Below are 23,514 nucleotides of genomic sequence, written 5' to 3' on the forward strand. Positions count from 1 at the left end.
CTGTCTTGTTGTGACACAGTAAGGTTGCCAGGCAACTAGTGGAGAATCCAGGAAATTACCGTACCCGACCAAGAAATATTCCGTCATGAAAACACAATTTCTTGCTTTTAAGCCTCCGTGTTGGTGACAGCCGCGGCCGGAGGCATTATGTTTTTGGGTTGTCCGTCCGCGATATCTCAGGAATGCCTGGAGGAAATTTCTTCAAATCTGGCACAAACGTCCACCTGGACTCAAGGATGAATTGATTGGATTTTGGTAGTCAAAGGTCGCTGTGACCTTAAATCTGTCCCATTCTTGTGTAAGCGATACCTCAGGAACGCCTGAAGGGAATTGTAAAACATCTGGCACAAACGTCCACTTGTACTCAAGGATGACCTGATTAGAATTTAATGGTCAAAGTCACTGTGATCTCACAAACATGTTTTTGACCATAAGTCAATAATTCATATGCTAATTATAACAATTTCCCATAAATGTCTGACAGGATAAAATGATGAAGTGATGACATTTTGGACAGACATGGATGTAAACTGCACCTTGACTGGTTGGCGGAGGCATACAACCACAAGGTGGTAATTCTAGTTTGTACAGAATAAACAACTGGTATGTAAGAGGTTAATTAGTGAGTTTTACAGGTGGTGGTGGTAAGTGGAATTTGTTCATTTTGGATAGAGCCAGGCTAGCTGTTACCTCCTGTTTCCAGTCTTTGTGCTAAACTAAGCTAACATATTTAGGCTACAGACATGAGAGTGGTATTAATCTTCTCATCTGACTCTCGACAAGACGGCTAAAATGTGTTTTTCACCATTCCTTTAACATCAAGGTTTGTGGTGCTATTAAACATAGCTGCTCCAGTTTGGCTGCCAACAGCAAAAAGCTGCATTTGTACTGGATCGGTGACAAGACGGTGCTGAGAAAGACATAAAGCGCGTGCGTGCGTGCGTGCGTGCGTGCGTGCGTGCGTGCGTGCGTGTGTGTGCATTCTTTTCATTCTCACCTTGACAGTAATGATGTATCCGGCTGCATTCCTTTACGATCTGTAGGAATTTTGGCTTCATATGTCCAGACTCACTGCAGTGTGTCAGCTACAAAACACAAAGAGGACACCAACATGACAAAAGGTACTGAAATCTGAAAAATGCACGAGTTTAGGAATGACAAATTGGGTTTGATTAGTGGGGTTTCTGAGCAAATTGTAATTAAAAAACAACAAAACAAGCTATCAAAGCTTTTCTATATGATTTTGCATAAATCTGTCATATTATGATGAATACCAATACTATAAAAAAAATAACCTTTCTAATACCATTATAGTGTTGGAATGTCTGATTGTTGCTTTCCATTTAAGTATGAAATGAAATTAAATTCATTAATCACCCTTCAGGTTAACATCTGCAGCATCCTGAAGGTTAAATACTGTGGAATTAAAGCACATCCCTCACTGTTCTCTGGCTCATTCCTTGTCGCTTCATGTCAGAGGTCATGCTTTACAATAAAATCAAACACCATGTCTGAGCTTGATTATTGAACGTTGCACTGAGATGAGTCCTTAAGGGCCATTTCTCTTATCTTCCTATTCCTATAGGGTCATTAAATGTCGATGCTGTGCATAACATCTGAGCTGCCAATCGGATTCATCAGCTGAGGACAAATTGTGATTAAAGTAACTTCAATTCATCAGCTACTCATTGAGAATGTACAGTATGTCCCTTTTTTTTTTTAAAAATGCATGGCTGTAATGTGTCCACAAATACCTAAAATCCTTTAACAAAAGTGACATCCCGCAGACGTGTTTTATGCCATCATTTTAAAATCTTACTCCGTGTGGCACGCTGATTTATTCCCCACTAAGCATAAGGCCATCAATTCCCCGCATATGACATTACGGCTCGTTCAAGGCCGTCTGGGGAGAAATTATCATGCTCGATGATGTCGATGAGTTAAACCCATAGAACAGATGCACGCCTGATGTTGAATTCAAAGCACAATGAAATATTTCCCTTCAAAGCACAGCGGGCTCTCTGGAGACAAACTGCTAAAGGTACAGAGAGCAGCGTTCCGCACAATTCTGGAAATCTATAATTCAGAGGAATCCATTAAACAGGGATTTTAATTACATATTGTCCGAGCTGTGCTGGTGATCATTATGTGGGACTGAAAAATCAAATGAATGAAAATAAATTCTCCATATAAAAGTAGAATATAACAATTATGTATCAGTTGTCTCACTATTCTGTTTGACATGTTTTCATTTTAGTTGAAGGATTAAACTGAAACCTTTAGTTTCAGGAAAAACTCCAGCCTTCAGGCCTTTACACGCTTCAGGCATTTTTCTGAGCTTTCGCACCGAAAATAAAGGTATCAACCAATCACGTTGTGCGGAACGGACTTATTAAAAACGTACAAAATACAGTACTGTACAAAAACATGGAGGCTCCGTAATCCAAACCAAGAGGGCAAACTTTATTACTCCTTTCAACCAAGCCCCAAGGAAGAGCGCCGGGCTTTGATGCAAATTTCCATAATGGCTAAATGGTGGTACTACAACTTCCGTGTCAATCACGTGATGCCATTGGACCCAAAAATACTTTTTCCCCATAGACTTAAATTGGGAAAGAGACGTCTGTAACTCAGCGGATAATTTCTTTTTGAGGTAAATCAACTTCCCAGTATGAACACTTGAATAGCCCTTATTTAAATCATTAGGTCCTAAAAGTTGTGAAATACACTAATAGACAAATCCAAAGTTATTTTCCTTCCTCCGTTGAATGAGCGCCAGACCGAGGCTGGACTGCGGACTGGGAGGCAGAGTTAAAGGAAACGCTACTGCGCCTGCTCTATGGGCCCAATGGATGCAGAAGGTCGCCGGAAGATCCGGGTACTTCATCACTCGGCAGTCAAGCCATTTTGGCTTCATGCGCCACTGAGCAACTCTCATAGGAATGAACGGGAGCCCGCCTACAACGCTATATCCAGTTCTCTTTATACATCCATGGTTTCAAGGCCAGATCTACTCCTTCCGTTCTTACCTTTTCACAATAAAAGCCCTAGACATAACATAAATGTTTACCAGAGGCAAATTCACTCAATAAACTCAATAAAATAGTGTAGGCTATACAACAATTTAGCTCCGACAGACTGGCAGATGCTTCTCTGGGTCAATAAGATCCCAGTAGTTGGTCCTCTGCCTGCCTGAATCTATTCAAACCTTTTATTGAAAAGTGTTGCAACTGTCGCAAATTTGCATCGCTGCTGGTATGAATAGTTTTGACGTGGAATGTTTTGTGTATTTGTCACACCCCCCGGTGTGGAAAAGTCTTTACAAATGTATACCCTTCTTCTATTGGCTCCAGGAAATCTTATTTTATTTTGACAATGTAACATTTTCACCCAATAATAACATGTAAAACAGTGAAGGAAGTGCATTTCTCTGCCTTCTAAAGCTACAATTACAGCCTAATAGTGTTGGACTGGGACAAGCCAAATATGCAGTTGAGTGCATATTAATAATGATAAATTTCCATTTGCATATGTTATACCATTATGTTTTTTTCCTCATTTACTCTTCATTGTTGAGATGGTCATAAAAACCCTGCAGCTTTGTGCTGTAAACTATCAAATAATAATGCCACTAAACTGCTGTGGGACTCATTTTAATGGGCAAAAACAAGAGTTTTCCAGTAAAGTCCTGATGTCCTAACGCAACAATAAGACTGGACTGCAGTAATAAACCAAACACAGGCCTGAAAGCTGACCCCGGAGACTTGATTATGCAGTTTGTGTAACCCATTATGGCAACGCTGACAGTAAAAGGCATCGCAGCGACAAAACTTCAGCATAATGACTCTCGGTGACTGTGAACAACGTGTAGGCTAAATGTGTGAAAAGTCACAAACAAAACGTTCAATTGCAAGCCATTTTCACACAGTGTATAAATTAACATTTAGCTCACATAAAGGTCACTTTTGCCTTTTTCAAGCTGCAGTGTTTTTTTTTTTTTCATTTTCCATAATATAAAGCAAATATCCGTGAAGGTGTTTAGGAAACATTTGATTAAAACGTCTCAGAGAACGTGTATTTCTTGTAGACGTTTCTCTCCTCACAATACCTACACATGCACATGACAACTCCATACGTAGCTAACACCCTGTAAACCTGCCAGGTAATTAGCATAATAAAGGGAGAAACATTAACGCAGCATGCTTCGCACTCGTGCTTAATACCCGTTCACTCTGAAAATGGGAGAAAAATATTATCAGTGTTGTCGTAAACACAAGTACAAATCCCCGCTGTTATGGCAGTCACACCGAGAGACTTCTGATGCTTCGCAGTCATTTCCATTCCACAGCCCGGCATTTGCATTTGTTTGATTTCCAGCAGCCGTATGCAATGCCTCTTTGTGCAACAACACAGACACAAATAAATTAAGATCCATCCTTCCTGGCTGCGATTATTTATCTCCCTCCTCAAGCTGTCTGAACTTCGAAAACACAGCTTCAAGTTATTCATTGCTATTCCCATGCCCGCCGCCCACTACCTCGACAGTATAGACGACCGTCTGCTGGATGCATGTATTTTGTGAAATATCCGTCTTATACAACAGCTAATAAAGAATTTGTTTAGCCTACTTTGGCGTGCAGATGCCGAATGAATCACTGTAATGTAATGCATGCCTATAGCTGTAACCCCGCCGCTAATCCTTCTGCAGAAAATCAATTTTTCACATTGGCTTCAGCTGCCCTCAGGAAGACAAATCACAAAACTAGTCAAACCCAGCGATCAGAATCAAACAGACTGGAATCAGAGTGTAATGCCTCGGTAACAAGTCGCTGCCAGAATGAGAACACGCCATTTCATTCTCATCAGCCTCTTAAAAAAGACAAACATTACATAATTAGGATGATTAAGACGAGCGGAGACTAAAGGCCAACAGTGTTAACGTAGCCGCAGATAATAAAAGGATTAGGGGTGATTCACTTAACAGAAGGTAATGGCATTTTAATATAGAAAAACAGGAATTCATTAGTGAATGTGATTGACAGCTGACTTTAACGGGGGCAGAAAAGAAACTGCTTGTGATGGATAAATTCGTTTAACAACAGGTGCGCTTGTCCGGGGAGAAAAAGACCGGAAAAGTCACTTAAAGTGTCACGTAGTCAGGTGCGAAAAAGGGGGATAAAGAAGAGCACCTTTAGGAAAAGAGAGAGCAGATCTGCAGTGAGCAGATGAGCACTGACCCGATCTGACCCACTTCTCCCTGATTTATGGTTTACGGTCCCTCAGCAGACACAGCTTTGTTCTGGGGGGTCATAAATCTCCGGCACCTCAGAGCCGATCAGCTGACCCTCCAATCCTGGCAGCCGCCCCCCTCCACCACCCACCCCTTCGCACAGTCCCATCCGCCGGCTGCAGCCGAGCTCTCAACACAAAGCAGAAATCACCCGAGCCACAAGCACAGGCAGTTAATCACCGAGCGCAGACAATAGTATGAAATAGAGCCAAGCGGGCCGGGCAGGCGATTCATGCAATCGCTAAAGCACTCAAACGGGACAGCTGAGGTTTACCTGTTTGGTAACCTCTGCTCTGAGCTCGGGGACTGTTCTCCAAAAAAAAAGAAAAAGTGGAATGAAGTTCTCAAATGCCAGTGGGGGGGGAGCGAGTAAGGAAGTTGTAAAGGATGTGAAGACGCCTCACTGAGTTGATATAGTTGGTATTTATGCATCATGTCATGTTGAAAGGGCTAAATGCCAGACTAATTATGAGACACATCAGTTGGTGTGATGAACAGAAAACACGACTGCTGAGACTCTAGAAAGTTGGATCATCAAACAGGCAAACATTGCACAGTGCAGCCCCGGCTCAGCAGGCTGCACTGTGTGTCTGAAATGAGTTATGTTTGTCTGGACCAGACATGGTGACACTGTCAGTGGCGAAAGAAAAACAACAGGGAGAGAAAAGATGGAAGAGCATGGAACAGAAGACGGCACCCCAAGCGGAACAATGGGGGGTGGGGGGGATTTTAATTTGAAAGGGAGGAGAGAAACGGCGTGAGAGGATGGACGCAGTCAGAGAGGAGTCAGATGTCCCTCCACTAAGACAGGAAATAAATGCGTATGGAGCAGCATGAGAGCAAAAACTCAAGCTGAAAAGTGGAGGATGAAAGCGTTACCTCTCGCAGTAGCGTTAAAAAAATAAACGCACACTCACCTGTCTAAAGCATGTAAACGCATCTCTGCACTCAGTCCTGTTTACGGCGCGAGGGAGCTCTGCTGATGCTCTGCGCACGCCACCAGTCTAAATGATCTCCGTGACTCATGCAGGAGCAGATAATTGGCTCTCAGAGAAGTGGGATAAACACTCATTGTAAAGGCACTGAGTAGCCTGGCGATGAGGATTTTTTTCCCACTCCCGCGCATGTATGTTCTCTCTCTCTCTCTTCCCCCCCTCCTCTACACTCTCTCATTCGTTCGCTGACTCTCGACTGCCCCCCCCTCTTCCTTGCAATCCCACCACACCTCCCCCCTTACCCCCTAAAGCACAACTCTCCTCGCCAAGGTGCCACTAACAGTTTCTGCAAACCTGCGTTCTCATTGGCTCTTTCCACCCTGCTCTCCTCCACTTTCCAGTTTTCCTGTCTTAAAGGGACAATGTATTCACACTCCCTCGACCCTGCCCCCCCCCCCACACCCCCTCCGCCCATCCCTCCTCCCTCCTGCAGCTCGCAAAGTGTATCATGATGAGAAATGTTGGGCAAAACTAATTACAGTTTAGGGTCGGAGCAGCGGGACAGACTTCAATAATGCATGAGCTCAATTTAAGGGGTGACGGCGGATGTGTACCTGAAGAAACGGAGCTCGGCAGAAGCAGCAGAATTAGATTTTCTCCGAGACGCCATGCTGACATTGTGTATGTGTGTGTGCATCTGGGGATGGAGGTGGCCAAAATAACAGGATATTAAGTCATCTCTGACATTTATCGATCTCTCTCAGCGGCAGAGGAAATGTGACAACATCAACAGGTCTCTGGTGCGGCTCGAGGAGCGTGGCCCGGAGCTGGCACACACAGGGAAGTCATATTCTTTACAAAAGAGACGCTGGTTAAATAGAAAAAGAGATCCGGCCAAATGCTCTTGTGTCAAGGTAATGTATCACCATGAAAATGCTTTAATAATAGTAATGCTCGTGTTTTGGCTCGAGTTCTGAATCACTGGATCTTTTAAACAACCTTCAAACCTTCAGATGTACTTTTGTGCAATGGACAGTAAAAATCCTATATGCAGTTTTGACAGTTTTTAACATTCCATATAATTCCAGCCCAGTCGCACAGCAGTTCATGAAATAGTCACGAAATTGAATGTATTGATTTGTGTACACAAATATGAATTTCACTTTTTTTTCATGATGGTCAGCACAAAATCAACTCGTATGTAATCCACGTAATTGTGAACCAGGAAGTAGAGTGGCGAATGCCGCGTAGGGAGGAAGTCGAGGTGGATGAGTGGGTCAAAAAACACAGGACTTTCGCCAAGGAGACCGCTGTTAGTGTCCCGTGTGAAACCACAAGTCAAAGTGGATTTATTTGTCACCTAACTTCTATACTTAAGTTACAGCGATCTTTTCCTAAACCTAACTAAGTAGTTCTATTTTGAAAAGACACGTGCATCACGTATTGCTGGACATTTGCAGGAAAACACACGAAAAATGCGTTGTTGCGTCGCAAACAAAAAGGGAAATTTGCGATCTTTTCCTAAACCTAATTAAGTAGTTTATTTTCTAAGCCTCACCAATTCGATCTTTTCCTAAGCCTAACTAAGTACTTTTATTTTGAAAAGACTGGAGCGGAAATTGACACATGCTTTCCGTGTTGCTGGACATTCATAGAAAAATGCACGAAAAATACGTTGTCGAAAGTCATGCTGAGCGTCACAAACAAAAAGGAAATTCAAGATCTTTTCCTAAACCTAACTAAGTAGTTTTATTTTGAAAAGACTGGAGCGGAAATCAACACATTCTTCCCGTGTTGCTGGACATTCGTAGAAAAATGCACAAAAAATACGTCACAGGAAGAAAAGGGAAATTTGTGTCTATGTGTACAAATCAAATAGATTAAATTGTGTGATTATTTCACAACCTGCTGTGAGACTGTGTTGATAATTCCTACAGAAATCCTCATGCAACCAAGTGACATTAGAAAAGTAGCTCCGGTTTGGTGCACTCAATCTGTGATAATTTAGAACCAACTCCTAAATGTTGCGACCCAAAGGAGTAATCTTTGATGTCATTAAGTTTTATAACCAGAGGCAGCACAGCTGAATCAGTTGGACACTGACTTTGTAATCTCACTGAATAGTGAAGCAGAGTCCAGCTTTTGGTCGACAGACAGCAGCGAGTTGATTCACTTCTGTAGAAGGCCTGTCACTGCGGGTTGCATAACTCCTGGCACATTGTGCTCGAGCCAATACCAGTGTCATTTTCTCCACATCGAACCCGCTGTCAAAAGCACAGCGCATTGAATGAGCCTCACTGCAGGCATGCAGCACCATTTATAATAAATGAGACAAAACAAAAGTGATATAACTAATTCAGACCGCTGCAAGAGTGAAGGGTTCAAATTTAACATCTTCTCATATAGAGCACGATCGATGAGGTCTACGAGGAGTCGTTGGTATTCTGGTAAAGAGTTTGGCTGAGAATTATGGGAAGTGTTTGTTTAATGTATAAACATGTATAAACAGTTTTAGGCTTGCAAATCAACGTGCATACACTGAAGTTTAATTAATTAGTCAACTGGATATGAATTCTAATTTGTTTCTAATGTTTAAAACCAAACAAAATACAATTTTAAAGCTAGGGTTGGTAATATTCTTCAAAAGGGATTGGCTTTGGAAGGAGGCCGGAAGGGACGGGCTGTCAGTGTTCGATCAATCAATCAATGTTATTTAAAGTGCAGAATCACCATGCAGCATGGTCCCAATACACTTTACAATTAAAAATTAATACATATAACCAAGCACACAGCAGGTACATAAAACAACAAGAAGTGCACTCAGAGAACGCTCACCTCCGCCAAGGCAGGTTTCATTAACGTCCCGTCATGAACGCATCATCAGTTACACTGCGCATGTCTTTAAGCATGTGGTGTTAATGCAGAGGCTGAGCGGAGTTATTAAACAAAATTCCCGAAGCCGGATCATGATCCAGATTGCCATCAAAATCTAATGGATTGTTCATTGTGCCACACCCCACTCTTTCAAAAATATTTCATTCAAATTCATATCGGATTTTTGGAGTTATCCTCCAAACGGACAAACCCACAAACAAACAAACCAACAAACCAAAGCCGGTGAAAACATAACCTCCTTCCTAGGCCTTCGGCCTTGGCGGAGACAATAAACATTAAAATGAAAACAGCCACGCTAAAGAAGAAGAATGTTAAACGGGGTGATGTATTCGACTAAGTTCAGGGGTAGGCTGTACATAAATAAATACAAGGGACAGAACACACAGCAAGCAAATAAACAATACACCACAACCACATTAAGAAAATCAATGTTAAAATGTGATTGACCCAACCAAGCTGTAGGGTAGGCTGTAATAAACTGAATTAAGGTACATTTTCAATCTTAATGGAAGGCCATCCCAGAGATAAGGGGCACAGTAGGGAAATACTTTGAAGCCAGCTGATTTCTTTTTAACTAAAAGAAGGACCAGGAGACCAACATCAAGAGAGCGAAGAGGGCGGGCCGGTGTATACGGTGTAATTAGCTCAGCTTGGTAAATTGGTGCAAGGCTTTGTATATTAGAAGAAGAACCCTGAACAAGCTGAAGACATCCAGTAGCACAACTAGGAAGACCAGAGGAAACATTATAATGATCAAGTCTGGAGGATACAAATACATGGATTACGTTTTCAGCATCATGTGATGATGGAATAGTTTGGATTTTGGCAATATTAAGGAGATGAAAAAAAGTGTTGCGGATTTGGCTACTTTCTCTCTAGATTTAGGGACTTTTGGAGCTAGTGCTGCTAGCATTTATTGGAAAAGAGTTGGCAACACTGGGCTGGGTTTTCGGTTGGATAATTAAAAAAAAATCTAGCGTACTCTTGCTGGTTTCTCGATATTATCGACCCTACCTTTAAGTGAGTCTAAGCAACTTCTGAATGAAGAAACGTTCTTCCTCTTTTAAAAGAAAGGTTGATTAAATAAACACTAAAGTACACTCCTCAAGTTTAAACTGAATTTTATCTTTATTCAAGTATTTAGTTTTAACCATTATTGACATGAAAACATTACAACAGCCAAGAAAATGGCTGATTCTGTCAATTTCCATCTTTCTCTCTCTATTGCTGTGGATAATTGTGGTGTTCATTGTGATGTTGAGTAGCAATAGTTACTATTTAAACTATTTAAATGTATGTGTAAACTTTTTCAAAGTGTCAAATTTGGCAAACTTCTGAAAATAGTTCCTAACTCGAGCTATTTTCCGATGTTTTCTGACTGAGCTCCAGACATCCAGTGAAGCAGCAGTAATCTCCAGACCTGGATATACCGTCTGAGCACCTGGTGTTGCCTGAAATTCCGGTGATAAATTAGTGACGACAATGAACATCTTCAGTCGCAGGTGCATCAACTGTGCTATTTGAATTTCCTTCCCAAGGCGCCCTGTGCAAATGCTGACTTTTGGAGTTTGCACTTGTGTCAATCTGAGTTTCCAGCGAGCAGATTTTAACGGCTCACCGAGAGCTGTTAACTGTGGGACTGTAGAGGAGTAAATATCAGTGCAGACAGCCTCATATTCAGCCGTTTATTGGTAATCCTGGTGCCTCCATCAGGGGGAACAATTGGAAGCAATTATTCATGAAGGTTTCATTGTTTACTGGAGTCTGTTAGAGTTTGATGTACTGCTTTGTACAGTGCTCTGCCGCTCTACATTTACCACCTGCACGTACTGCTGGGATTTGTATACAAATCTCAGATTATTAAAAGAATAGAGCCAGCCCACAATAAATGAAACGTTCCCAGACAATCACTACTATTAAAGTTAAAGCAAAATGTTGAACACAGCTCCAATATAACTTTAAAATGACTTTTCTTTATTTTCCAAACAGAAACTTCAGAAAATAAAACTCCGTAATGGAAATAATAAATAAATAAATCAATCAACCATGCATGCACGCACTCAGTCAGCCTCAGTCGCCTTCAGGTCCACATCTGCAACGTCAACCTCAGCACACCTCCTCGTGCTGATCAAAGCTGCTTCGTGCCTTCGTCAACAGCTGGCGTGCATGTTTGAAAAGGAATGGCAATATGGCTATGGTTACGCAACCTATTTCAACCCCGCCCTCCGCCCCGTTCTCCAAACAAACACAGCTTGCCTTTGGTCTTTATTTCACTGTCATTGATGCATATTTCATGAGGGAATTCACTGTCTTCCTTTGATTCTTTGGCACTTTGGTGCTGCTGTCTAGCAATCCATTAACTCCCATTATCATCTCTGCAGTCCTAATTATAGACAACAAGAAGACTCTCACAACTCTGATGTACTGTGTATAATGGCTCGGCCCTCCTCCTAACATTTTAACAGGTATGATAAAAAAAATTATGAAAATTAAGACTTTAAGTGAGCAAATTATTTATCGTTTAGCCTATAAATGTCAGAAAATTGATAATTGACATAGATTAACTGCTCATGACCACTATAAACATGTAGGTCCATGTGCCATTTGATGACTACTAGACTTTTGGTGGAATGTTTGAAAGAAACAACCATAAAATCAAAACAACAACAATCCGCTGGATCAGTTAACGTGCCGACGCTGATCTCATTAAGCAGATCGGGTATCAGCCAGACGTAAACAACCCACATTAAAGTTACTGTGAGGAACTTTTAACTGATTATGAAACAGTCTCAAAGCAGAGCTTTGCCTCAGTGCTCCGCCGGTCCCCGCTGGGAGCTAACACCTACATCACGATGTTGGAGGCCCAGTTCCTCATAGTGACATCAATGTCATTATAAAACTCTGTGTTTCCACTATTAGCATGAGTCACAGCAGTCATCACTTTTAGCTCTACAAAAATCCCCATCCTCACATTACTTTACGTAAAAAAACGATCCCAAAAGGTTCCACATAATTTGGTTTACAGATTTCAAATCATAACTGCAGATAGTTGAGATAACATCATCGCTATCAGGAGAGAAACATCTCTAATTTAGCGACAGATATCAAGCCCTGCAAATGTTTTTATGTGCCAAGATTTTGAGGTACTCTCCTCAAGTGTGCTCCACAAAACTCTAAAAAATATATCCTTTCAGAAAACGCATTGTAAGCTTTCACAGGTACTATTTCTGTAGAGTAGACACTATTTCAAATGAAAACTGTCACTGTCATGTCCATTGTATTGTGTTGGAAGCAGATAACTCAAAACCTCAGCACATAAAACCCAAACTTTTTACAGTAAATACCACTTTGGCTTGTACTTTGGGTAAACTAACCCTTTAACTCTTAATTAATGAATGTATTCCACAGAAAAAGATAAAGCTTTAAGAAGAGAAGCATGTCTTTGTGGATCTGAACTCAGCAGTAATGTGTGTGAGTACAGCCCTGCTAATGGGCGGAAAGTCACATTATGCTAAATGAGCAGCGGAGGGGGAGTCGCTGAGGGAAAATGGCCATGGAGACGGAAGATGAAGCAGGCAAAGCGCACTTCAGTGACTGAGATCATTCCACTTCAAAACACAAGCAGACTTAATGTTGCCATACAGGCAACTTTTCCCTGTTATGGACAGCAGTTTTGCTGAGTGTTCTTATTTGAACCCTTTTTATGGCTCAGCGCTGTTACAGTTTATGTCTCCGAATGGAAGGTTTGCGGTTGAGTTTTATGAGTATATCTTGTTGATCAGGTTACTGTAGTGTCATTTATATCAGGGGTGCTCAATATTTTATGACTTAGGGCCCACTTTTGATTGTTAAACAATTTCCAAGGACCACCTTCCCTAATAAATGAGAAAAAAACATATGACCAAAAAAGGAGATAAAATAAACCGGGCTGTAAATATGTCTTATGCCAGTGTCCGCTGTAATGACCAAAATAAAAATTCTGCTTACACTCACCCATCACTGCCTCACATTATGAATCCTAATTTAATTTCCTCACCACATGCTTTGGAGCTTTTACTGGCGCAGGTTGTCTCCTGCATTGCTTTTTCGGTCACTGCAACTTTGGCTTACAGTGAGAACGCGTTTGTCTCTACCTGATGATGTCTCGTGATTGGCGTGGTGACCTTCACGCGTAACTGGTCATTGAAATGATGCATTTGGATATGACGTTTTTTAATTTATAGAAAATTTGGGCTGTTAAAGTTAACAAGATAATAACGTGTTACCGCAATGTCGTTTTAACGCCACTAATTTCTTTAACGCATTAACAGAGCTTGCAATTTTTATATTGCATTAGGCTCAGTTTTAAAGCTAGAGTGAAGATACTGGCATATGAAACTAGAAAACATAAGGAATCCATCCAACCATGTCATACGCTCCAAACTTGCGCTATATTTTGGCGAGGAAAAATTTGCATGGCCATTTTCAAAGGGGTCCCTTGACTTCTGACCTCAAGATATGTGAATGGAAATGGGTTCTATGGGTACCCACGAGTCTCCCCTCTACAGACATGCCAACTTTATGATAATCAGATGCAGTTTGGGGAAAGTTATAGTCAAGTCAGCACACTGACACACTGACAGCTGTTGTTGTCTGTTGGGCTGCAGTTTGCCATGTTATGATTTGAGCATATTTTTTATGCTCAATGCAGTACCTGTGAGGGTTTCTGGACAATATTTGTCATTGTTTTGAGTTGTTAATTGATTTACAATAATAAATATATTGTAATAAACACTTATCTTACTTATTAAATGAAAAAAAAAAAAAACGTGTGATTAATTTACGATTAATCACGATTAACTATTTTAATTGATTGACAACCATAAAGGAAATTCTTGATCACCTTTTTAGATATAAAAATAACTAGCTTTGTATATGTGAGGCAGACTACGAGGAAGAAGGGCTGGTGGGTGCTGTTGAAATCTATTAATATTTTAAATACATTTAATCAAGCCCAGTACTTTAATACAGTTTCAAGACTTGTATTTCCATTTTATATTACCTTATATAATAACTGCACTACATTTCAGATGAAAGACTGGACTACATTTATTTGACTGTTATTTACTTGTCCAGCTTATAAAATATATATATATTAGGCTTTTAAAATCAGCTCAACCTCAACCAGATGCAACATCAAAATGCTGCATACACATTTCTGTATCAATAATAATAATCTGACAAAAGAGTAATTTGAGTTTGGATAAGTTGGTAAATTTGTCCGATAACACTTGGGAGTTCATTTTTGAGTACAGAGCTTAAAATTCTTAGAAGAAATACATTCTCATTCTTCGTGGCATTCATGAAATACTGCAAGTTCACACTCCGACTACAGATTTAATAATTGACAGACATAAAGGTGATACGAGAAGCCGGGGGAGAACCACTCTAAATAATACATCGGCATAACAATCAGCCAAACTCATAATGACAAACTTCTTGACTTCACTGGCAGCACGCTGAGTAGTTGTCTTTGGCTTCCGTCCAGCTACAACTACTCAGTGTTGAATGAATCACTGTACGAACGGCCGACAATCTGCTGTCTGACAGCTGAACTAAACCTCCACAACACATGAGATTCACACATACGTGAAGCCCTGGAGGAGACTTAAAACTCTTTCAGCTATCGGTACAAAGAATTTCCCCCAAAAAAAATGTTATGAATGTGGTTTTGAACCTCTCAAAGGATGTCAAAATGAGGAGCCAAATCAAACACTGGGGGGTGAAAGGGAATTGTTAAAGCGTATGAATCATGAGAGGAAGTGCAGTGGATTGAAATACCTCCAACAGCTACAGTTTCATCTATTGTCATACTGGGCCTTTTTCTATTTTAATGGCCAAAATGCCCCAAAGAATTGCACTCTAAAGGTAAAATACACAAAGTGCTGCTGCTGATGCTATTAGACTATTTCATAACACCTTAAAGGGGACGTATCATGCTCTTTTTCAGGTTCATACTTGTATTTGGGGTTTCTATTAGAACATGTTTACATGCTTTAATGTTCAAAATAACACATTATTTTTCTCTTACTGTCTGTCTGAATATACCTGTATTCGCCCTCTGTCTGAAATGCTCCGTTTTAGCGCCTGTCTCTTTAAGACCCCCTCCTGAAAAAAAGCCCAGTCCAGTGTTGCCAACTTGACGACTTTAGCGCTAGATTTAGCGACTTTCCAGACCCTTTTAGTGACTTTATTTTAAAAAAGTTAGACATTTGTGTGAAATTATCATAATGAGCATATGAATTCTTGAGTTATGGCCCAAAGCGTGTTTTGTGAAGTCACTGTGACCTTTGATCTTTGACGACAAAATTCTAATCAGTTCATCCTTGAGTCCAAGTGGACATTTGTGCCAAATTTTAAGAAATTCCCTCCAGGCGTTCCTGAGATATCGCTTTCACAAGGATGGTACGGATGAACATACATATGTACATACGGACAGAAAACACTAAAAACATAATGCCTCCAGCCATGGCTGTCACCAGCGCGAAGGCATAAGAACAAGGAAAACGTATCCATCTAGAGTGTGTGAGAAAGACTCTTGCTGCCCTTTTAGCAGAAAATGAGTTGTTGGCTGCTATTAGACGTTGACTACAGTTTTATGTTACTTAATGCACCTTAATTTGTAAGTGGCTTCGTTAAGTGAAAATAGAGTTACAATTAGAAGAAAATGGACCTGCGGGCAGAATCCTCGAGACATTATTTTTTTTGAGTTTCTCAGGATCACTTCATTAAAAAAAAAGTTTGGGTTATAAAAGTAACTGCACAAACTTCCAACAACAGATGCCGCCATTCAAGGTGAACTCATTTTAAAACACGCTGGGTGCCTGACTACAACGGATTCTGTCTTCCTGAGAAGTAGAAGCAAACATTATGTTGAGCATATGGGAGTGAATATTATACCCACAGCCTAAGACCCCTCCTCTCCCTTTCTCTTAATAAACATGATATTCAAGCTTTCTGCGACGCTCACTGAACCGGCTAAGCACTTGACGGCAACATCAATGCATCTCCGAGTGTATGAGTATACAGTCTGGACTCGTGCCTAGAGTGTTTCATCTCCTTCCTCTGATAAACTTGGCATCGGTGCTAAGCATGCTGTAAGTACGGTCCATTCTTTCACTCATTGAGCCGGGCAGGAAGTCAGTCACATACTCAGTCATTCAGTCAGCGCTGGCATTAAGATTTCTCCTCACAGCGGCTGAACACAGACCGGAGCTCAGATCCACTATCACTGAAGCAGCCTTCATTCTCCCGACGCTCGCGCTTCACTTCCTCCGTGTCACAGCAAAAAAGCTCAGTGGCTGCCCGATAGATTCCAGCTGCCCAGACATTCATGACCCGCACCGCCTCAGATAATCAACACGGTGAGACACTGGGGGCAAGAGTACGGTCAAGAGGCACACCGACAATTATTTGTGGCATTTGTCTAACCTTTCACGGAGAAATCAAGTGAGTGGCTGCACGGACTACCTGAGTGGGTGCTGTTGCAATCATCAGTAAAAGTTCAGTGCATCTGACACTGTGAGAAATGTCAATTTTTTTAAAGGTAATTCAACTCGAGTCTTCATTTCAAATGTTTCCTACAAACAGCTGCTGATAGGGAGATATTGTGTCAGCACTTTGTCGTATAAAACTTAGTCTAGAAAACTATTTAAACAAGTTGAAATGTAACTGTGAAGTTATAAAACTGACAAACTCTGGACGATAAATACGATTTTAGAACAAATTACAAGCATAAATGTCTTCTTATGATGGCCATTTTTTTTTTTATCTCGTCTACGTAAAATGTCTGTGTTAACTGTGACGAGGCAACAGAAAAGAGCCTGCATGTTATTCAGTTGAGAAAGTAAGAAGGATTAGAGTTTTTAAGGTTTATGTTCTGCCTGATCACACAGGGTCAATGGAAGCCTCTCCTTCCTTTTGAGAAAAATGACTTTATTTAAATGACTTGTACAGTATGAATGGATGCAAAAGCATGACTCACTTTATTAAAGAGTCTACTCAGTTTTTTTTTTTAGCTGAGAGAGATTAAGTACACGGGCCCTTTTTTCAGCATCAGCCTGCTTCGTACCAATATTCACGTCTGGAGCCTGTCCAGTGTTACCACAGCTACACAGCTACACAGCTACACAGCGTTGAGATTCTACTCGGTGTGTCAATGTCCACTGGACTCGTGTCTCAGGTGCGGCTCTTTTTCCGCTCCACTGTCTCCACACACCTGGTCTACGTTTTGCTGTGTCGCCTCTCTGAAGGGTGGAAATTATATGTGAATGTATGTAAATGCCTATAATATTTAATCATAGCCTTCATGTGGTAAAGATCATGCTTTTAATGTACGATATAGGTAATTTAATATCTCGATAACGATATCACATTATAACATGGTTTCTGGTAATTCAATAAATAGTCTATATGAAATAATAAAAAAAAGAAATATGTGATAGTCCTACTGTATATGGAAAGAAAATATATTTTTTTTCTATTTTGGCTAATATCTTTTTCAACATACCCACCCCACTGCTGAGGACTGGGGTTGAAATACCAGTAATGGGAGCTCCAGCTCGTGTTCCAATGAAGACAGTTGGCTGTGTCGCGGGTGGGAAGCCAGTGAGGGATCATGTCTATTATCCCGATTCAAAGAAACCTCAGCCTCCCTAAAAGCCATATTAGTGCCCGGTTGGCATCAATATTTGGATTTATTTGAGTAGAAATATTGCTGTTAGTAAACTGAATAGTTAGTACGGCTGCACCCTCTTAGTCGACTAAGATTTCTTTAGTCGATTTGCTGTTTTTTATGCTTTTTTCCATGCTGAATGACTTATTTCCAAGAAACTTATGAGCGCATATCTGTTAAACACAGGATTTAAAGTGATGCTTTTGTGTGATTCTTTCTGGAGAAACTCAGTTTTTACAGATCTGTCGATTAAATCAGCTAATGGATTAGTCGTATGAGTGTTAGTGGACTAAGAATTTATTTGGTTGAGGACAGCCTTAATAGATGTTTTGCAACCAATAATATATCCATATAGACTGTGTTACAGATCATAATATTACACATACACAACGCTGAGACCAATCAGCGTCCGGTGAGGAGCTACCGACAGCTACGGGCGTGGTTTAGGTGTTTGTGACGACACGGAGAGGCGAATTTTCATTCTCTCAGAACCGGAGAGTACTTCTTCATTGGAAGAAGAGCAAAGAACGATACTGAGGGTTTTTCTAGATGGAAAAAAATGTTCCATCTTTTCCTGACTGGCTTCGGCAAGAGTTTGATTGACAGATAGTTCATCCAATCACCTGCCAGGAGTTTTTAGAAAGTGCCTGCCCCTTCACAAACAGTTTTCAATGACGGCTTCTCAGATGGTTTTGTGTAACAAACCAACTGGCGGGTCATGTTACATCAAACGTACTGTTGTAGAGGGCCAGTCTGTCTACTTCAAACCGCACTGTTATTATATAAAATACATTTTTAAACAACAAAACATCATCAGCACAATAATGAGATTTCGACAGCACAGAGAGAGTTTTACTGACGTGTGTACCTCTTCAATCTGTCAGTGAAAATGAATTCATTCCAATTAACAGCGGTTTCACAGAGTGCTGTGGTAACAAGCTGAGGCTCATAGAGGGAGACTCGCCCCTCGGTGACCCCTAATGAGCCGGCAGCCTCCTGCCAGAGGAAGCCCGAGCCGCTGCACTTGTAATGAGCTGCTGCTTTTGCTACAGGCCTTTCAGATGAGCCATGGAGCTGTCATTCGCACCGCAGGACATGAGCCGCTCCGGCAGATGATCCAATTCTTTGGCAACTTTAAGGACAATTCGTGCCTTTGGTGATGCGTTACTGTTACAGTTTAATTGTAGTGTTTTAGCGAAATAATTTCTTTCTATATGTTTACATATTAGAAGCAGTTTATAGTTTAAGCACTCGAAAAAGATCTAAATGAGAAAGTATAAATAAAGATTTTGATTAATATACTGTAAATCAAAATGAAACTTCCCCACGAGTGTTATTTGTATTAAAAGTTTCCTGAAATTGTATGTTTAAATATGCAAATGAAACATTATCTTATTAAATATCTGCTGATTTGCATACATTTCAAGAACATATATCTGAACATTGGATAAAGCCAGTTTCAAAATTCTTGTTTCATTTTGTTGACATATTGGAGTCAAAGGTTTTTACAGATATCTCTTTTTATCACTCCATAAATCAGAAAATACTGCCAACAGCCATAAAAAAATCAATTTTCACCATGTTTTCAGGAATACAATGTTCTACAAATCAGGCTATGAATGATATATGAACAGACCCCTATGGAAAAACCTTCAGAATACAGATAGGATTGAAACTGGAAAGTTTGGTGGATGTAAGCGCTGCTCAAGTGGAGATGTCTGGCTCAGAGTCTGAGCCTTTAAAAGATTTGTATTGAAAAGTTCCATTCTGTACATTTTGAAGACACTACAGGTGAATAGGGTAAACTAATAAATATCACTATGAAACTTCCCCGGTTGATTACTTACAGTAAGGCAATTTAAATATGCAAATGAGGCATTATCTAAAGCTAACTTTACATGAATTTAGGAGAAATCTACAGACGCAAACAGACAAAGTAGTAAAATAAACACCTAAATGTATATTTTGGATGTTTTATTTCCACTAGTCTAAAAGAAGACATGTTATGGAAGCAAAAATAGCCCAAAATCTCTAAATTGACCAGTGCATGAAAAACAATGTTTTTGCCTGCAGGTACACTGCAATGTGCTTCTGTTTTTGTGTAGCTGCTGTTGCTCTTTTCTAACAGCTGCACTTGTTATATTCAGAGAACCGTAGTCAGCCAGTGACTGAGGATGAGCCCTGCAGGCATGTTTGTGGGATACATGCTGTTTTGAATAACGGAGGAGTTACAACGAATGAATATTTTCTTTCTTGATTTAATTATTATTGTTACTTATTCAGTGTGTAAAAAGTCGTAGAGATGCACCGATCCAGCTTTTTCAGTCCCGATAGCGATACCTGGGCTTCGGTTATCGGCCGATACTGTGCACCGAGTGTTTGACTAATAAGCTGTAAGCCTCTCTGTGTGATAGTAGCTGGGATCATTCTTTTATGTCTAAGGAAACAGAAATTACAATTGAAGTGTAAACCTTTTGAATTTTGCAACACAACTGAATTAAAATAATAAACCAAAAAACTAAATAAAAAAATAATTTAAATTCCAGTCTATAATGTATATAAACATATAATTGAATTGAATAGATTGGCCCCATTGTCACAGATAACTGATCCAACTATTTGAGTCAGTATCGGCCCCAATATACGATCCGGTATCGTTATCGGTGCCTCCCTAAAATAGTCAAAAAGAGAGAAAAAGGACTCCTGAAGTCTGATGACGTTTTACAAAATGGCTTGTTTTGTCCAACCAACAATCCAAAACTCAAAGGTATTGAATTTATGACAGCAAATCCTCTCATTTGTACTTTTTAAATGTTGATCAATTCAGCACCAGTTCACCAAATATAAACATGTCATATTGGCTATAATGCAAAAAGTTACCTAGTTTGACACTAGTGTGACTTCATGTGTGTTTAATTGGCTGTGATTCATCAGGCAAAGATTATATTTAGATAATCAATGCCTCCTGCTGTTGCTTCTTCAGAGGAGGTATTAAAGAGATACTGTAGGTAAAGATGGACTCTTCCCTCTGAGTTTGTCTAGTTGTTGCTGGGTTGGATAGAAACTGGGTTTCATGCTCTCTGAGTGTGACTTATTGCATTTTTTGGGATGTCATCAGACATAAAGTTCTGACTCTGGACTGACACGATGCAGAGCTGGATGAAAACCAGACCAAGCTGCTGGTACAGTTATTATCAGTCTTCTAACCACGTGGCCTTCCTTACCTTACCTGTGAGTCCTTCAGCAACCATCAACTCGTCTGTCTAAACCCAGCAGACATCACAGAGCCATCGCATCAGCACCACTCACCTCCACATCAGCAGGAGACGCAGCAGGGGGTCCAGGTGTCCGCAGGTGGAGGAGGGGGGGGGGGGGTATCTGAAGAAGTGAAGATGCTTTCTCTTTTCCTTCTCTCTGATGTCTCCTGGTGGTTAGATTGGTTCGGACTCCGGCTCAGAGGCGCTTCTCGATCGACAGAGAGCACCAAGCAGGCAGGCAGCATGCACCGCTGGAAATGTCTGCAGCGGATGATGCACCGTCTCTCTCTCTCTCTCTCTCTCTCTCTCTCTACGATTTCTTCTTTGTCTTCAGCTCTCACAGAAGACAAACTTTGAGAATTTCACAGTGCATTTCTGTCTGTCGAGATTGCCTCCACATCCCCCAAGGTGTACCGTGAGAGTGTTGATGCTGCTGCGCTCCGGTCTGCTCTCTCCTCTCCTCTCCTCTCTGAGCTCTCTGCGCTGCTCCTCCCGGCAGCAGCAGCAGCAGCAGCAGGCGGACTGGAGGGCGGTGCGACTGGATTCGTGCGCGCCAGCGGTGCATGCATGTGCGTGGCACGGACGGTCAGATCCCCTGGATTCACCTGTCATCACAAGACAAAGTGCATCCTATTTAAAATACAACCGAAAAGATAAGACTGTCTCAAAAGAGGCTGCAACCCCTCAAACGCAGCAAGGGCGCTGATAAGATTTTAGGGGGAAGCCATTTGGGGTGCACATTTTGTCCAAGATCCCTCCAACCCCCCCACCCCTCCTCTGGGAGGAGATTAAAAGAAAAACAAAATAGATACAAAATGTGTGATTACAGTTTTTCTCAATTGTTTACACACAAATACTGGTACTTGACACACAATGACCACAACATGTAACTCATGCACCAACCCCCTGAACCAATTCTGCTAAACTACAAGCACAATTCCTGCTTTACACTCAAATTGCAGTTCTAAAACACACTTTTTTCAAAACACTACACACAATTCTCTGCATTTGGCACAATTTTCATGAAGAAAATCTCGTTTTCACAAGGAACACACTGTCATTCAAAATTCTAAAGTCAATTGCCCTACTATGCACACTGACTCATCACATGGGCAAACACCTGTCACACAGTGTTACAATTAGCAATCATGGAAAGTGTATGACCGAAATCCACAAACGCGTATACCCCTTCTCCAAGCTATGGAAGACGCATGTGGAGATATAGCAGTTGATGCTTTTCATGGCTGGATTCGACATGCTAGGCGATATTTCCCCCGCTGCTTGGCCAGGGAAAACATTGCTTGTGATGTGGATGAGGTGCTGTGGCCAGACCGAAACAGAAGAGAGGATGCAGCATAGTTTTTTTTTTCGTTTTTTTTACTGTAACTGTATACAGTAAATTCTTCTGTTGCTTTGTATGTAGACCACTGTATGTGCAACTTTGTGTTGGTTGGGATGTACACTGTGTACATTGTTTTTGTGGGGAAAATAAAATATATTTGTTACTGTGTATTTATGTGTTCTGAGTATAAAAACAATATTCTAAAATATTTTACAACACACTTATGTATGTACTGTCTGTAGTAAGTGTAACACTGAACAAAAAAAAGGCCTAAGTCATCATGATGAATGGAGAAGAAGTGTTTTCCATTCATCATAGTGTTTTACATTGAGCACATCAGTGTTCAACTGGTTCTTATAAATGTCTATTCATATGATGGTTTGTGTGTGTCATTTGAAAACAAAATACCATTTTGAGAAGAAATAACATTGTTTTGAATGTAAAGTTTCATTTTGCAGGAGAATTGAGGGGTTTTGCCCATTGTGTGTGTGTTTTTTGATTTGTGTGTAGAGTTCTGAGAGTATGAGGCATGCTTTCAGAAAATGTGTGTAAACAATCGATAAAAACTGTAATTTGCATTAAAAGGGACTATTTGTAACTTTCAGAAAATGCTTGTTAACAGCGACACCTGTGGCCGTTAAGTCAACGAAAGTCAGCGTCGGGCTCACGCTTGCTCGCTCTAAATATACCTGAACGAGCATCGCTCAAAACAGTGAGGCGACACACGTCAGCTAAAACCACAATATCACTCTATATTTCACCTGATTGGCAGTAGTGTTAGCTGACCAGACGAAGGTCTCTCCATGAATCAATGCTGATCCTAGTGTTGGCTTTTCCTGCTGGCTGAAGCAGGAAGAGAAACGTTATCGTCTCCGAGCGCGCCCGCAGGGAGACGCCGGCACCCGGTCGGAGCCGATAATGTTTCTCTTCCTGCTTCAGCCCCGCTGATAACGTTTCTCTCTGCGGAGCCCCGTCACTTCACAAGACACGGGAAACCTCTGTTGGTCTGGAGGAGCTGCAGCAGTTATTTCTGCACAAACGTCCACTGTACATTCACTAGATATTCTCAGAGCTAAACTAAC

General features: G+C 40.9%; 1 protein-coding gene across 4 annotated transcripts in view; it reads right to left on the reverse strand.

Moving 5' to 3' along the window:
• LOC119487166 (alpha-1,3-mannosyl-glycoprotein 4-beta-N-acetylglucosaminyltransferase C-like) overlaps window positions 1-21,576 on the reverse strand; it is a 127,137-nt gene extending 105,561 nt beyond the window's left edge. For 2 of the 4 annotated variants that reach the window (XM_037767832.1, XM_037767831.1), the window contains exons 1-2: window positions 21,143-21,576; window positions 998-1,085 (exon numbers count right to left, since the gene is read on the reverse strand). The gene's annotated coding sequence lies outside the window, so the exon portion shown is untranslated. Of the gene's footprint in view, window positions 1-997; window positions 1,086-6,207; window positions 6,424-21,142 lie in introns of those variants that run through there. The other 2 variants (XM_037767834.1, XM_037767833.1) reach the window with 1 other exon arrangement.
• Window positions 21,577-23,514: the final 1,938 nt, after the last annotated feature.

Source organism: Sebastes umbrosus, chromosome 4, assembly GCF_015220745.1.
Source record: "Sebastes umbrosus isolate fSebUmb1 chromosome 4, fSebUmb1.pri, whole genome shotgun sequence".
Classification (NCBI taxonomy): domain Eukaryota; kingdom Metazoa; phylum Chordata; class Actinopteri; order Perciformes; family Sebastidae; genus Sebastes; species Sebastes umbrosus.